The sequence below is a fragment of the Schistocerca serialis genome, chromosome 2 (genome assembly GCF_023864345.2).
Source record: "Schistocerca serialis cubense isolate TAMUIC-IGC-003099 chromosome 2, iqSchSeri2.2, whole genome shotgun sequence".
Lineage (NCBI taxonomy): Eukaryota > Metazoa > Arthropoda > Insecta > Orthoptera > Acrididae > Schistocerca > Schistocerca serialis.
Window position 1 is genome coordinate 332521683 of NC_064639.1, and position 15779 is coordinate 332537461.

Consider the following 15779-nt stretch of genomic DNA (forward strand, 5'->3'; position numbering starts at 1 on the left):
AACCCTAAAAACACGGAAGTTCAATTTTCGGTTGCAAGCACCAGTTTTCGAGTTTGTAGTACACTGGGTCGTTCAGTACGGGGCACTGAGAAGATGAAATGAATAAACTGCAGAAACAGAAGAAATTCAGTGCTATGTAACGCTGCTGGATAACAGTACCGTTGTACAAGATGACGCCTTATTGCTTGACGTGCTAAACGACGATGAATATACTCGCGAATTTGACTAAGAAACGAAATAACACCCCCACCCCTATCACTAATGTCTACAGTCTTCGCATTACAAGTACAACATTTTAGCGTACTGATGAAAGACATTCATTAATCTCGTTATGAAAAGGGTGAGAGAGAGCGCAACCGAGAAGGAATATATCGTCTTTCGCGGCCTAAATGTCCCCGACAGTCAAAGAATAATAGCGAAATGATCATAACAGCCACTTACTACACATTTGAAATAACTGCGTCTTCAGTAGCACTTCAAGGCAGTTGTTACTCTTCACATGACTGCTACAAGTCTTTTTCTTATAATGCAAGTTCCCAGGTGCAACTCACCGTTTTATGTCGACATGCACTATCGTAAAACTAGGTTGCACCTCAGAAAACTAAAAAAAGTCTGCAGAAATGAAAAAAAAAGTCGTCTTTGATCGTGTTAATGCATAAGATAACGTGTTCCATTCGAAAATCTGGCCCGTAACGGTAATTTTACACTCCACTCTCCGTCTCTCTCAAGTGCTCCGAAACATATTGCTTCCAGTTCGTTTTTAATGGAGAGACAGAATCAAAAGAGTGTTGTGTCCATTTTACTTCAAGGAAGATTTACAGAACCGTTACTGCATATAAAGGAAAGTTTTAGCTCTTTGAGACAGTCCACAGACGACCCAATTTTATATAAGACGGTCACACAATTAGAAAGTTGTTTCAAAATGCAGAAAGCCTTAGCGCTTAATCCAAAGAGTGTCAACTGACTCACACTACAATTCAATGAAATGTAAGCCGTGTAAATAGACTAAAAGATCCGATATGGTATGACTACAAGATTGGTAATCATTCACTGGAATTAGTTGCCACCGTAAAGTATGAGGGACCATCTGCCCGGAGCGATTTTAGGTGCAACGACCGCAACGAAAGGCCGCTCGAAAGGTAAATGCTGGTCTGAGGAATAATCCAAAGAAAGGGCAATTCAAGCAAGGAAGAGGTCGCTTACAGTATCTTCCACCAATTTTGCGTATATTTTGTCGATATGGATTAAAGGAAGAGATACAAAAGATTCAACGAAGAGATGTTACAGTAATCCTCCAACTTAAATCTCGAGTAGTGAACACGACAGTGAAGCAAAAAGGCATAAAGAGTGGTACCTACAAACTTCCTCCCCATGCCATTAGCGAATAAGAGAGAAAGAATGGCAATCGATTCTGATACACTATGCACTCTGCGTCACACATTGCACAGGTGTAGATAACAATCAACATATAGAATATTAGACAGTCTTTACAAAATGTTTTCCTGTCCATAAGCCTTCCACTGTTGTTCCATAGTGAAAAAATGGCGCATCATGTAATAGGCCCTGTTGAAGCAGTGATTTGGGTTAGGAGGTGACACAAGAAGAAAGGCTTACTAACAAAGGAAAGGGTAAATTTTTACGAGTCTTAATACAATGGGGAAACTGGATTATCAGGAGAAGGACACGTAAAGGCTCACTCTAGGTGTTGTGAGGGTCAGTGAAATGAAATGGAAAGAAGATAGAGATTTCGAACACACGAATATGGGGTAATATCACTAGTAGCAGAAAATTTTATAACAGGTGCACGGTTTGTTATGAATAGGGGATAAGTCACAGAGTGAATTACTTTAAACAATTCATTGATAGGATCGTTCCATCAGGATGGAAAGCAAATCAACGCCAACAACAACACTTCAGGTACACATCCCGACGTCATTAGCAGAGGATGAATACAGAAGGAGAGTGTATGAGGGAATGGGACAAATAACTTAGTACGCAAAGGGCGTTGAAAATCTAACAATATGGGTGGTTGGAGCGCTATGGTAGGGTACGGAACTGAAGGCGGTGTTGGTGGAGAATATGTCTCGATAGTAGAAAGGAGAGAGGAGAAAGACCAATTCAGTTATGCAATAAATAGCGAATACAGCGTTACAAATCACAGGAAGAGGTGGTAAACTTGGAAAAGATATGGGGACACGGAAAGATCCGAGTTGGATTATATCATAGCGAGAAAGAGAGGGTTAGAAATCAGATACTGGATTGTAATGCGTACACAGGAGTGGCTACAGACTCAGATAACAATCTAGTAATGAAGAAGAGTAGGCTGAAGTACTGAGGAACGATGATGTGCGTTTGAAGTTGTCTGATGCTGTAGGTACTGCGGTAATTAATATCACAACACTAAGTTCAATTGAAAAGGAATGGACTTTTCTAGAAAGGGCATTACGGAAGTTTGACGGACAAACGTAGGCACAAGGAAGGTGAAAGGGAAGATGCCTTCCGTAAACATCGAAATACTACTTCCGTTGCTCGACGGAAACATGAGGTATGAAAATGCTTAGGAAAAGACAGCAACACAGTAGTAAAACTCACTTAGGACTGAACTATATAGGAAATGCGGGGAAGTTAAGACAAAATGGTTGCAGGAAAAATGAGAAGAATTTGAAAAGTAAATGGCCGTCGAAAGGACAGATTCAGCTTATAGAAAAATCAAAACAACTTTCGGTGAAATAAGTTGCCAACGTTCAGAGTGGAGCGAAATTCTGCTGTTAAACGCAGAACACGTGGTAGAACAAGAGTTGGGGGCCTATCTGGAACACTTGGGGGATCCAATATTTAAGTCTGAAAGAGCTTTGGAAATTTTGAAATTTGTGGTAAGTTCCTATGGGACCAAACTGCAGAGGTCATCGGTCGATAGGCTTACACACGGGGGGAGCCACGCGAACCGTGGCAAGGCGCCTCAGCCCACGCGGAGTTGGAGGAAATGAGACTGGAAAAATATCCACAAAATTTTGGAGTAGTAAGGGAGTCAACTATCACATCAACTTAACAGCTCAGGCATCCAAGTCGTTGACAAGAATAACGTACAGAAAAATAGAACAGAAAATTTAGAAACGCTCATAGGACTTGTTGACGAAGGAAAAGCGTTCGAGAATGTATTGCGATGCTTAGAAAAATTGGTGGAAGCTCTAGGGAAAGGCGGATAATATACAATATGCGCAATAAGTAAGAAAGAACAATAAGGGTGATAGACCAAAGACGAAGTTCTCGGATTGTAGAGGGTGTAGGACACGCGCCTTGCCTTTCTCCCGTACAATTCAGTCTGTCCGTTGAAGAAGCAATAACGTAATTAAAAGGTAGGTTAATGATTGAGATTAAAATTCGGTGAAATTGAAAAAGAATTGCATAATATATTGAATGAAATGAACGATCTAATGAGGGCGAAATATGGATTGAGAGTTATCAGAAGAAATGCTAAAGTGATGAGGAGTAGCCGAAGTGAGATTAGCGATAGTCTTAACATCGAAATTGGTGACCGTGAAGTAAACGAAGTGAAGGATTCCGGTACCTTGGAAGAAAACTGAAGGGCGAAGGAAGTAAGGAGACCAGCACAGTCGAAGAGACCATTCCTGAGCAAAACAAGGCTGCTAGTATCAACCTTTGGCCGTAATCTTTAAGGATACACGCCTGGAGCTCAGCAATGTACTGAAGCGAATCATGGACTATAGGGGAAAATCGAAGCGCTTGAGGTGTGATGCTATAGAAGGATGTTAAGAATTACGTGGACCGCTAAGGTAAGAAAGGAGATGGTTATCCAGGGAATCGACGCAGAAAGAGCAATAGAATAAAAATGGTAAGAACATGGGATAGAATAGGGAAAAACTTCCACGATATTAGAGGGTGCTGCAGAGAGTAAAAACTACAGGGGAGATTAAAACATATTCAACAAATAATAGAGATTGTTTGGTGTGAGCGCTACTCTGAGTGTGAGATGAAGAGGTCGTCACAGGAGAGGAATTCGAGGCGGGCCGCATAAAACCAGAGGACTGATGGGAAAAAACCACAAAAAAGACAGCGATCGGTTCATGTGCAGTCGAATATTTTTGTAGGGGCTGTCCTGTGTTGGTCCATGCCTCAAGCGAGTCACGTAGGTATGAGAAAGCAATATCTTCAAGACTCATAATCCATAATCTGTCAGTCGGTTGATAACAGAGCTGTACAGCTGATGAAAACTAAGACACTTGATTTCGGAATAAGATCATCGTTGCTTTAATGAGGCAATGACGCGATATTTCTGCTTTTAGTCGGCTTAATCTGATTTACACCGCTGAGTTGTTTACTGCAAAATGCTAAGCTGTGTGACTGGGGCAAGAGCCATTGGAGTAGCACAAAGTACACTCATGAAAATACGCTTCCGCTGCTAAAACAGCTTTGGCTATGGAACTCAACTGTTTTCTAGTCCTACCAAGCAGTTCTCAAAATTCTTCTCTGTTGCAACTGTTCAAATTATTTTTTCTTCTAACTTACAAGGAACTGAATTTCAGGTGAAACCTCACTCTAGGGAGTTCTAGGATGTTGATCCCACAATTGTTCGAAATTCGGCAAACAAACACATGTAAACCGTCGAAAATAAGAACGTTCGATAGGAGCGTAAATTGTTGGGGCGGTTAGTAAAGTTGTTGATGCTCCCTCTCACTGTTTCACTATACTACGCACATGAAGTTACACCATCTAAAATTGACATCGAAGGATGTGTCCATGAACATCTCATTCTCAAGATTGCAAGAAACCTCACAGATACTTAGAACTAATTCTTTTGAGTGTGCTGTTATTCTAAGTCTATGGCACATATGTGCGGGTGGGCTTTTTAGTACTATTTTTTTTTCCTCTGTAGGACTGCGGGTTCCCGAATAAGAAAAATTTTACACACATGTCCATTAATAATTAGACAGGATAATGAAGACGTGAAAGAGGCAGTGAAGATTGAACAGGATGTGCAGTGTGTGAATGGAAACGGTTAGAAAGACTGAATAACGTTCGTGAAAACTGAATAACCAGGAAAGCTCTGTCTGGATAATTCCTTACTGGAGAATTCAAGTGAGGGAGTAGAAGCAATAGCGATATATGTCTGATGTTGTTTCTAGCTAGCTAGCTAGCTAAAGGCTGGAACGTGTTTTATTTTATTTTTGATTTGAGCATAGCGGATCTAAATTCTGACCTTTGCTTTCTCGCAATGTAATTGTTTCTCAAGATACCATTCCGATGAAGACATACTTAGAGGTGTGGAAACCTATGTCAATGTACCAAACAGTTACTTGGAACCGGCTGGCTGTGTAATTCCTGTATCTGAAAATTATATACGGCTGCTGAGAAACAGCCATATTTAAAACTGTATAATGATGTGTATTTGTTGTATGTATTTTACACTCCAGCTGCAGTCCAAGGTTTTCCATTTAACATGACAGATTTCCATTACACTACAATTACCTCCGTGTGACTTCATAATCCCAGAATACGATGTTCTTGCCATTAGTTTCTTGAATTTTAGGTAGCATTACCCATGATGTGTGTACGCGTGACCTAGATAAAATGAACTATGGAAGATACGACAGTGCATATGTAACGCCGTCAATATAAAGTATCGCATAAAACCTTAGTCGTATTGTCAAAAGATGCCGGTAGCCACAGACAACAGAATTAAAATGATAGTAATTGTTATGTAGAACATATGTGGACAAATCTATTGCACAGATAGGTACGGGTCTAGTTCGAGCGCTTAGAATGAATAATCCGATATGGGGATGGCGCCCTCTGTTCATACTTTAAACTGACGGCAAGCGCCTAAATTTGCACTTCCGAATATTCCATCATTTGTTTCACTTAGGTTATACGTGGGTGCATCATGAGCATGCACCCAAAACAATAAAAACACACATGGTACGAAAACTGTAATATGGTTTTCTGAAGTCATCTGAAGGTAATTGTACTGTAACTGTTTCGGTGGTGACAACCTTGCATGGCAACTGGAGCGGAAAATCGATAGATAATATTGTTGTTGCTGCTACTCAGATGTATTCTGTATCATCGGACCTCTTTGATAAAGTGCCGTGCTGAAGTCGAAAGCCCCATCACAGGCGGTGGTTACCGTAGCAACGCCACGTCGGTGCTCCTATATTCCGACGCTACCATTACTTGTCACAGCACTCTCAGGCCTGCGACGTATGTGATGTTCTTTTTCTGTTCATGCACAAGTAAAACTTGAACAGGAGGAACTACTTACATCTTCCGATTTATTATACTGTGAATGAATTTCACTATACGGTCGGGGCACATCATCATACTTTCCTATCGCGTAAACTGGTGTCATTATTAGAATGATTTAGAAACAAATTACACCTGCTGAATACTAATCCAGACTTTTCCGTGGACTTAATAATATCTTTCAGTTGAACATCTGAACAGTTCTTCAAAAGCTGGCCGGAGTGGCCGAGAGGTTCTAGGCGCTACAGTCTGGAACCGCACGACCGCTGTGGTCGCAGGTTCGAATCCTGCCTCGGGCATGGATGTGTGTGATGTCCTTAGGTTAGTTAGGTTTAAGTAGTTCTAAGTTCTAGGGGACTGATGACCACAGATGATGAGTCCCATAGCGCTCACAGCCATTTGAACCATTTTGAGTTCTTCGAAAACTGCGTCATAGTTTCGTGCATCTTTCATTCTCAAAACTGATGCACTACGTTTCAGCCGCTTGCAAAGATCGTTCTTTACGATGTGCTGCAGCCACCTATTTTTATACTTCACTGTAGACATTGCTGTCAGCAGAACTTTCAACTACATGCGTTGTAAGTGTGCTCCTATACGTATAGTCAAAAGCTGAAGGTAGGCACTTTCAAATAATGTGACACAGAATATGAATCGAAAAAAAAAGAAACCAGTACACCGACCATTAATGCGCTATGTGGAAAAGTAAAAAGACTGCTGACTCAAAACTAATAAACTGGTTATATGGCTTAGAAGCTAAAAGCAATTTCCTTTTTTTTTTTTTTTTTCATGAACACATCCTTTCATTTGTACCAACAGGGCGAACACTAGCATATCGTGTTATTTAGGTGGGTGCATGAATATTACAACAAATATGAATCAAATTTGTCTCATAATTAGTATGTGTGAGGGTAAGTTGAAAAGTCGTCGACTTGGCATAAAAGACTTATTTAGTTACATAATGCATGAATTTTTCGATGTAGTTCTCTTTTAGATCAGTACACATTATTCAACTTTTCTTTCTCCAGCGAGTAATTTTTATGTTTCAAGTACGAGTTTGGAAGCTCTGCAGAATGGTGTTTCTTCTTCTGTAGTCCAAACGTCCCCTCGATTTTTTCCTTCAGCTGGTACAGTAGACTAGGTGTAGTTTCCAGTTATTGTTATAGGCTTTGGAACGTAACTAATAATAAGAGTAACTTTGGCATCACAAGGAACACTGGACAGAACGTTTCCGCTAAATGAAATTAATATCGCCTTTCTTGGTACAGCCCTTAGCCTCCGCCAATGATTTGATTCCTGTTTAGCTTTCGGAGTGAAGCGTTGGATCCACGTTAGTACATTGTAACAAATTCCCTCACAATATAAGTTATTTCTTCTCGTAACATGTACTGTAGTTTCTCCTCTGACGCTCCTCTAGCGTTATCTTTTTTCATACGCTTTTCATCATATTTTGTCGAGTACTAAAATGTGCACTTTGGACCTATGTTACAGTTTTGGGACGTTTTTCACATGGGTCAAGAGACAACCTTCGAATGCAGATGCCCAAATGCAAACTACTGAAAATGAAGGAATAGTCTCCTTAAAAAAACAAATAGTCAACTTTGGATGATTGTTCCGTTAATCTTGTTTCTACAAGACAGAAGTAAAGGTAATTTCGGGAGTATCCAAGTTATCATTATAGGGGCGTCACTGTTCACAATTTTTATAAACCATCTAGTAGATAGCGTCCGAAGCTCCATGATGATCGTGTTGCCTGCAGGGAGGTTGCAACATCAAAGCACTGAAGCGAAACGCAGGAAGACCTGCGGAGGATCGAAGATTGGTGCTAGTACGTTCATTCGTGAGTTCTTACCGTGACATTTGACGACGACATGCTGAACCACTTGACAGTAAGTGCACAGCTGTCTTGAAAACATTCACAATGCGATGCGTTTTCCTTACGAGGGAAACACGGCAAGTGCCCTAACCCAGTTTCGCAGAAACTTAGCTCTGTGGAAGAGGAGCCAAAATAAGCGAGCACCTGTCTCGGCTTATCCGTAGACACTCGATAGTTTCTGAGAAAACTATCAGCACAGTTTTGGACGTAATTATACGCCTTTTAGCGCATGATAAACTCAACCCAATTGGTGGCAAAGTGGTTCTCATCGCGGTCTGTTATTTTTGCTTTCCTTTCGTAGCCCGATTATTTCTTTTATGTACTTTATTATATTTCATTTATCTACGCATTTCCGTTGAAGATTACCACATGAAAGTTTATTATCAAGTTAGGGTTAGGTTAGGTTAGTGTTTAACGTCTCGTCGACAACGAGGTCATTAGAGACGGAGCGCAAGCTCGGGTTAGGGAAGGATTGGGAAGGAAATCGGCCGTGCCCTTTCAAAGGAACCATCCCGGCATTAGCCTGAAAAAATTTAGGGAAATCACGGAAAACCTAAATCAGGATGGATGGAGACGGGATTGAACCGTCGTCCTCCCGAATGCGTCCAATTAGGGCCCAAGAGGATTGTAGTAATTGTAATATTCCAACTGGGTTTCACAATGATTGTAATACGTTTATTATATAATATATGTCTGTATAGTATTTTCGCGAGTTAGAATCTTCTTAAATTCTCATATTCTTATATTTCATCTATATTTCATCATCACATCAATTCTTAACTCAGAAAGATTTGGTGCATTTCCGTGGAGGATACCGATCGTAGAAACATTCCAACACCAAGAGCATCGCGCGAAGGCAGGTTTGCCACAACAGCATTTCTTCGTACGAATCTCGCTCGGAAAAGAAGATTTCACGTGCTGGCAATAATTTCGCAGCAAACCACGCATAACAGATCACTTTTCCAAAATCTGTAGCTTGTAATTTATTATTAATCAAGCTATATTATAGGAATTGCACAGTATATTATAGGAATTGCACCGAAAACAACTTCAAATCATTTTTCCATTCTTTTAATTTATTTTATTTTTAATTCTTTCACCAGACACACAACTGGTAGACGAATAAGGACAACGTTATTTCAGTATAAATTGGAAAACATTCTTCTAAGGGGACTGTTAGATAAATGAAAAATAAAAATAGAAGACATTGGTTCAAATGGCTCTAAGCACTACGGGACTTAACATCTGAGGTCATCAGTCCCCTAGAACTTAGAACTACTTAAACCTAACTAACCTAAAGACATCACACACATCCATGCCCGAGGCAGGCTTCGAACCTGAGACCGTAGCAGTCGCGCGGTTACGGACTGAAGCACCTAGAACCGCTCGGCCACAACGGCCGGCCAAAAATACAAGTAATAATCGGGTTTGAACATGGGGTGCAAAAGCGTGAAGCCACGACTCTAACCAGTGCGCCAACGCTCCAGTGCAACTGGTGACTCGGTAAAAGGCACTTACATTTCCTCGGTAACTTTAACCATCGTTTTTTCAGAAATGGTCGAATATCTACGGATAAGCCGAAACACGTGTTCCCTTATTTTGACCCCTTCATGAGGGTAGCACAGTACACTTAGTTGATCGTAGCACCATGAGGGAGTACATGAAACTGAATAACCCCTTCAGAGTCCCAGAAGAACGCCACCATGGCTTTAGCGGCTGAGGGTGTGGCTTCGAGCGTTTTCTTCGGAAGAGAGATGATGTGAAGCCACTCCATGGATTGCCGTTTTGTTTTCGTTTCGAAATGATAAACCATGTTTCATTGTCTGTGACGATGTTCGACAAAAAATTATCGCGATCAGCCTCGTAACGCTCAAGCGGTTCCTCACAATTAGTCCTGGTCTTTATAGCCTTGTGTTAGGCGGCGACGAACCCAGCGGGCTCACTCCTTTGAGTGCCCCAGCTGGTAGACGAGTGTGTCAACACAACCAACAGAGACATATAGTTGAGCAACGAGGTTTCTAATTGTGGTTCGTCCACCACCTCGAATTTGAGTGTCTCCGCGTTCCGTAGACGCCTTGCCCAACGACTACCCGTGATTTTGGTCATTGCCAGGTCTTTGTACACATTCTACAAGCGCCTGTGAATATCTGCAATGCTCTGGTTCCCCGCAAGAAAGAACTCAATGACAGCTCTCTGCTTGGAACTCATCTCTGTTGTAGATGCCATTTTGAAGGATACATGTAGCATCGCCACATATCGGAACTTCATGAACCTATAGGAGGCGAAGTGGGTATATCCCATACCAAATTCCGCATTTTTTCAACCGAGATTGGTCGAGGAATAAAATATGTTGCATTACTTACTGAACGCCGCTCGTAGATTGAGTTCCACGCTGCCTCCTAGTGAACAAAATACGAGCGTACGAAACATCGACCAGCTGTCTGATTGGACTGAAAAGTTTCTAGCAAACAGAACACAGCATGACATTCTCAATGAAAAGAAGTCTTCAGAGGTGGAGATGGCTTCCGGCGTACTTTGTTTTTCATAATGCATAGGGAAATCCAAAAGTCATGTCCCATAGGATGAAGTCAGCTTTGGTAATTAAGTAGTCTTGGCCCATAGGACAAAGTCTTCGTATTCAGGGATACAACAACATGAATATCTGAAGTAAAAAAGTCTAGTGGACATGGGCTCTAAAATGCTCATCTTAAAAACTATGAGTATTTTTTTATCTTTGATACTGTGAAACGAATCTCTTCTATTGCAAGCTCTTTGCTTTCCATATTTTAGGAGGAGGGTATATGGACTAAAACAAGAGAAATTGCCTTCTAAACATGGGCTCTAAAACGCATACCTTAAGAGCTAGGAACACTTGTTCAGTTGAAGAGATGTGTTTTATAGCAGCGAAGTTGAGAGTCCATGGTTACTGTACTTTTTCTCTTGTTTTGGTCCACATTACTGCTTACCAAAACGTGGAACGCAAAGAGCTCACAGTTGAAGAAATTTGTTTCACATAATCGAAGATGACGAAGTACTCATAACTCTTAAGTTATTCATTTAAGAGCCTCTGCTTACTGAATTTTTTTTGCATCGAATGATTCTTCCTGTCATATCCTTGAAAACGACTTTGTCCTGTGAGCTAAAACCACTGAATCAACAATGTAGACTTTGTCCAGGACATGACTTTTGAATCATCCTGCATATAAGTGACAAGTTAGACAGCATCGAAAAGTTCCATGAGGCTTTCCGCGGACGATGCTGTCGTGTATGGAGAAGTGGTGACGCAAGAAAATTATAGAGAAATGAAGGAAGAAGCTTGGTGCAGTATAAACAAATGTAACGTATTGCGAATGCGTAGACACATAGACACTTTACTGTATGTCTGCCCAACTGCAGAGCAGTAACTACAAGCAGTCACTTCAATAAAATGTCCAGGAGTATGCGTACAGAGCTTTTTAACGCGGAACAAACACATAAAATTAATCGCGAGTAAGACATATGCCAGCCTGAGATTCTTTGGAGAAACTCTCAGGAAATGTATTCCATCAACAAAGGAAGTAGCTTACGAAACACTCGTTCGACCATTGCTTAAATATTGCTCGTCAGTATAGGATCCGTACCAGACAGGATTGATTGTAGAAACAGAGAAGTTCCAAAGAAGAGAAGCGAGCTTCGTTACGGGTTCACCCAGTAAGCACGAAAGTGTCACGGAGCTGATCAATGATACGACACGCCAAGTCATTTTCCTTGGCGGAACGACTGCAGCAGGTCTATCCACTCTATTGGTGCCACTGAGGAGGTGCTGAAAGGATAAGGAGCAGGTAACATTTTCCAAGTCGCCATTACTGCTGTGCCATTACTGTCCTGCGATGTCTAAATGAAAACTAAATGAAAGAACGAAGCGGCGGGTAGTACACAGGCCACATTTCTACTGTAATGAAAAGAAGTTCAGTTCTCTTTTTCCTTTTCTGAAACTATACCCCAATATCCTTACGCTATATCGGGAAATGAAGGAATGCTAAACGGTAGCGTCCGGTCTAGGATCTCTTAAGGACTACCAGTACGCTTGGAGAAGATTAGCGAAGAAAATGCCAGTGACCTTTCCAGTGGAACCAGTCAGATATCTGCCTGATGTGATTTTGTCCAATCTACAGTATCTCTAGATGGTAGACTCGGTAGCTCCCCAATGCGAATGCTGTACTACCTTGCTATGTATGGTTCAAATGGCTCTAAGCACTATGGGACTTAACACCTGAGGTCATCAGTCCCCTAGAACTTAGAACTACTTAAACCTAACTAACCTAAAGACATCACACACATCCATGCCCGAGGCAGGATTCGAACCTGCGACCGTAGCAGCAGCGCAGTTCCGGACTGAAGCGCCTAGAACCGCTCGGCCACAGAGGCCGGCTTTGCTATGTATGTTATAATTAGCTAAGTCGTAGTTGATATCGTTCCACAAAGAGAGAAGCTCTTTAGTGACCAGATGTTGGTAACTTTTGCATCCACGTCTTTTTTTTTATTTTTGCAAATCTGCATCTATATGGCTACACTCCAAAACAAATTTAAGTCCAGAGGGTCCACCGAACCACCTTTACAATAATTCTCTATTATTCCACTCTCGAAAAGCGCGCGGAAAAAACTAACACCTATATCTCTCCGAGCGAGCTCTGATTTCCAAAGTAGGTCGGCGTCAACAAAATATTTTCGCATTTGGAGGAGAAAGTTGCATTCGGAGGAGAAAGCTGGTGATTGAAATTTCGTGAGAAGATCCCGCCGCAACGAGAAACGCCTTTGTTTTAATGATACCCACCACAAATCGTGTATCATGTCCGTAACACTAAAAAAATGGCTCTGAGCACTATGGGGCTCAACTTCTGAGGTCATCAGTCCCCTAGAACTTAGAACTACTTACACCTAACTAACCTAAAGACATCACACACATCCATACACGAGGCAGGATTCGAACCTGCGACCGTAGCGGTCGCACGGTTCCAGACTGTAGCGCCTAGAACCACTCGGCCACTCCGGCCGGCGTGTCCGTAATACTCTCTCCCCTTTTTCTCGATAATACAAAACGTGCTGCCCTTCTTTGAACTATCTCGATGTACCCCATTAATCCTATCTGGTAAGGATCCCATACCACGCAGCAGTACACCGAAAGAGGACGGACGAGAGTACTGTAGGCAGTCTCGTTAGTAGATCTGTTGCATCTTCTAATTGTTCTACGAATAAAACGCAGTCTTTAGTTCGCTTTCCCCACAAGAGTTTCTATGTATACCTCCCAATTTAAGTTACTGTTATTGTAATTCCTAGGCATTTAGTTGAATTTACGGCCCTTACATTCGATTGATTTATCGTGTAACCGACGTTTAACGGATTCGTTTTAGCACTTTTCATTATTTAGGGTCAATTACACCATACAGTTACATTTTCTAAATCATTGTGCAATTTCATTTGATCTTATGATGACTTTAGTAGACGATAAATGACATCTTCATCTGCAAAAAATCTAAGACAGTGGCTCAAAATGCCTCCTAAATCGTTTGTATACAGAAGGAACAACAGAGGGCCTTTAATACTACCTTGGGGAACGCCGGAAATCACTTCTGTTTTACTCGATGACTTTCTGTCAATGACTACGAACTGTGACCTCCCTGGCAGGAAACCACGAATCCAGTCGCATAATTGAGACGATATTCCATAAGCGCCTAATTTCACTACAAGCCGCTTTTGTGGTACAGTGTCAACAGCCATCTGAAAATCTAGAAATACAGAATCAATTTGAAATCCCTTGTCGATAGTACTCAACACTTTGGTCAGTAAAGAACAATTTTTCCTAAGTCCGCGTTGAATATATTTTTAAAAATATTTGTAAATCTCTACAGGCGAACAGAGAAGCTTTAGATTTAATATTATTGGAGCTAGTACTCCGTTAAACAGAATTTTGATACGTTTTGCCTTCAGAAGTCGCAGAAAAAGTATGAACTCTTCTACGAAGTAGGTTTTCCTGCATCAGTCTTTATTTGGGTTTGAAACAAATACTTATTCTGTGCGCAGCTAGCCTTCATTGGTGCTGTGGAGAAGCTCATAAAAAAGACAAGAAGAAAATGTCACATTTTTTAATACTCGTTTCCTGTTCCAAGCACCGCCAGTTTTCATCGTCTGGGTTGACAGACTTACAATTAGTGGTTTTTGCAACTATCCTCCACGACTATTGTAACTCAATGATTCGTATAGATGCCACAATGAACTTTAGTGTAACGCAATGAAACTGTCAACCACAGAAGAAGGTGGCTTTTAGGATAATCTCAGTTATGGACAGCTTGGTCATCTTGTTGAGATAAAGACCGAGCAGATGTGCGCCACTTGAGAGTATCTGTTTTCGATAAATGATAAGCTTGTATTTGTTGTGATAACGGTGACATCCCCACAGAGTGGCAGGTTTTCGCTGATATGCACTTCTCGTGGAGTTAATTGCGTGAATGACAATCACTGATAAGATTTCTACATTTTGTTTTAGAAGATTGTTTCTTCTTTTTTGCGAGAAAATAAGTTTCACAACTCCTTTAGATGAGACAGAGTTCCTTTCTAAGACTTTTCTTGTAGATGTTTGTGCGAATTGCAGGGAGATGTGTAGTCTCTCAAATCGCTAACAGTGAATTACACAGCAATTGTACAGGGGGGCAACACATTTAATCAACCAAATAACCTTATATTTTTTGGAACACTGCCTGAAAGGATTCCAGCGCATAGTTCAAACCACAGGCCTTGCTATTCTTTTCTTAATAATATACAAATATACGTTTCCGGCATTACATGGCCGTTTAAATCGAGAGTTTCAAGATCTTGATGAAAGGTTGTAACGTAACAATGTCTTGCAGTAGGTGTTCAGTTAAAATCATGCACTATTAAATTTATTGAGGATGATTTTTAGTTCATGCGTTTTAAACCACAGTTTTGTTATTGCGTTTCTTTAAGTATTAGTAGGATTTACTAACGAGGGAACGGTCTAACCTGAAATTTTTCACACGGATGAAAACACCGAAATAAATGTACTGTCAAAATTTTAGCGGCTGAGCCATAGTGCAAGTATTCTTCAAAAAACGTTAAAATAACGCACTTTTCATACGAAGAACCGCTTGTAATCCCGCTTTTTGCATCCCTGCCGCCCGAATCAGTGAACAAGCAGACGCAGGCGTGGCAGGAGAACGTAGTGCTGCGTAGCCGGAGTCCCAAGTGCACAAAAGTGAATTTCAAGCACTTAAACGATACCAAAAATGTCTCAAATTATTAATTTTTTAATAACTTGCAGTTCATATCGACGGCTAAACTGTTGTAGATACAATAGTTACACAAGTGATTAGAAAAGGAAAGAAAATCAGGCCAGCGTACAATGTTCCATTACAGGCGACTTCCATCAGTTGGGACTTTTTTTTGTTGACTTTAAATAGCTTATAACAATTCCTATAACACAGTTATTATGATAATTTTTGAATAATTAATATTTTGTTAACAACGAAACAGTTCCTTGTTTATTCCTTGTAGTCGTCACAAAAATGCGAAGTGTCTACTGGATGACGAAACCAAACATTTTCCCTAGATCCCGCACACCTGATAACGGAAAAGAATTAATGCACTCGGG

At 40.9% G+C, this 15779-nt stretch overlaps 1 protein-coding gene across 1 annotated transcript in view; it reads right to left on the bottom strand.

Moving 5' to 3' along the window:
- The window catches only part of LOC126457141 (NADP-dependent malic enzyme-like), a 389633-nt gene that overhangs the window by 202293 nt on the left and 171561 nt on the right, over nt 1-15779 (bottom strand). The gene's annotated exons all lie outside the window — the stretch shown is intronic.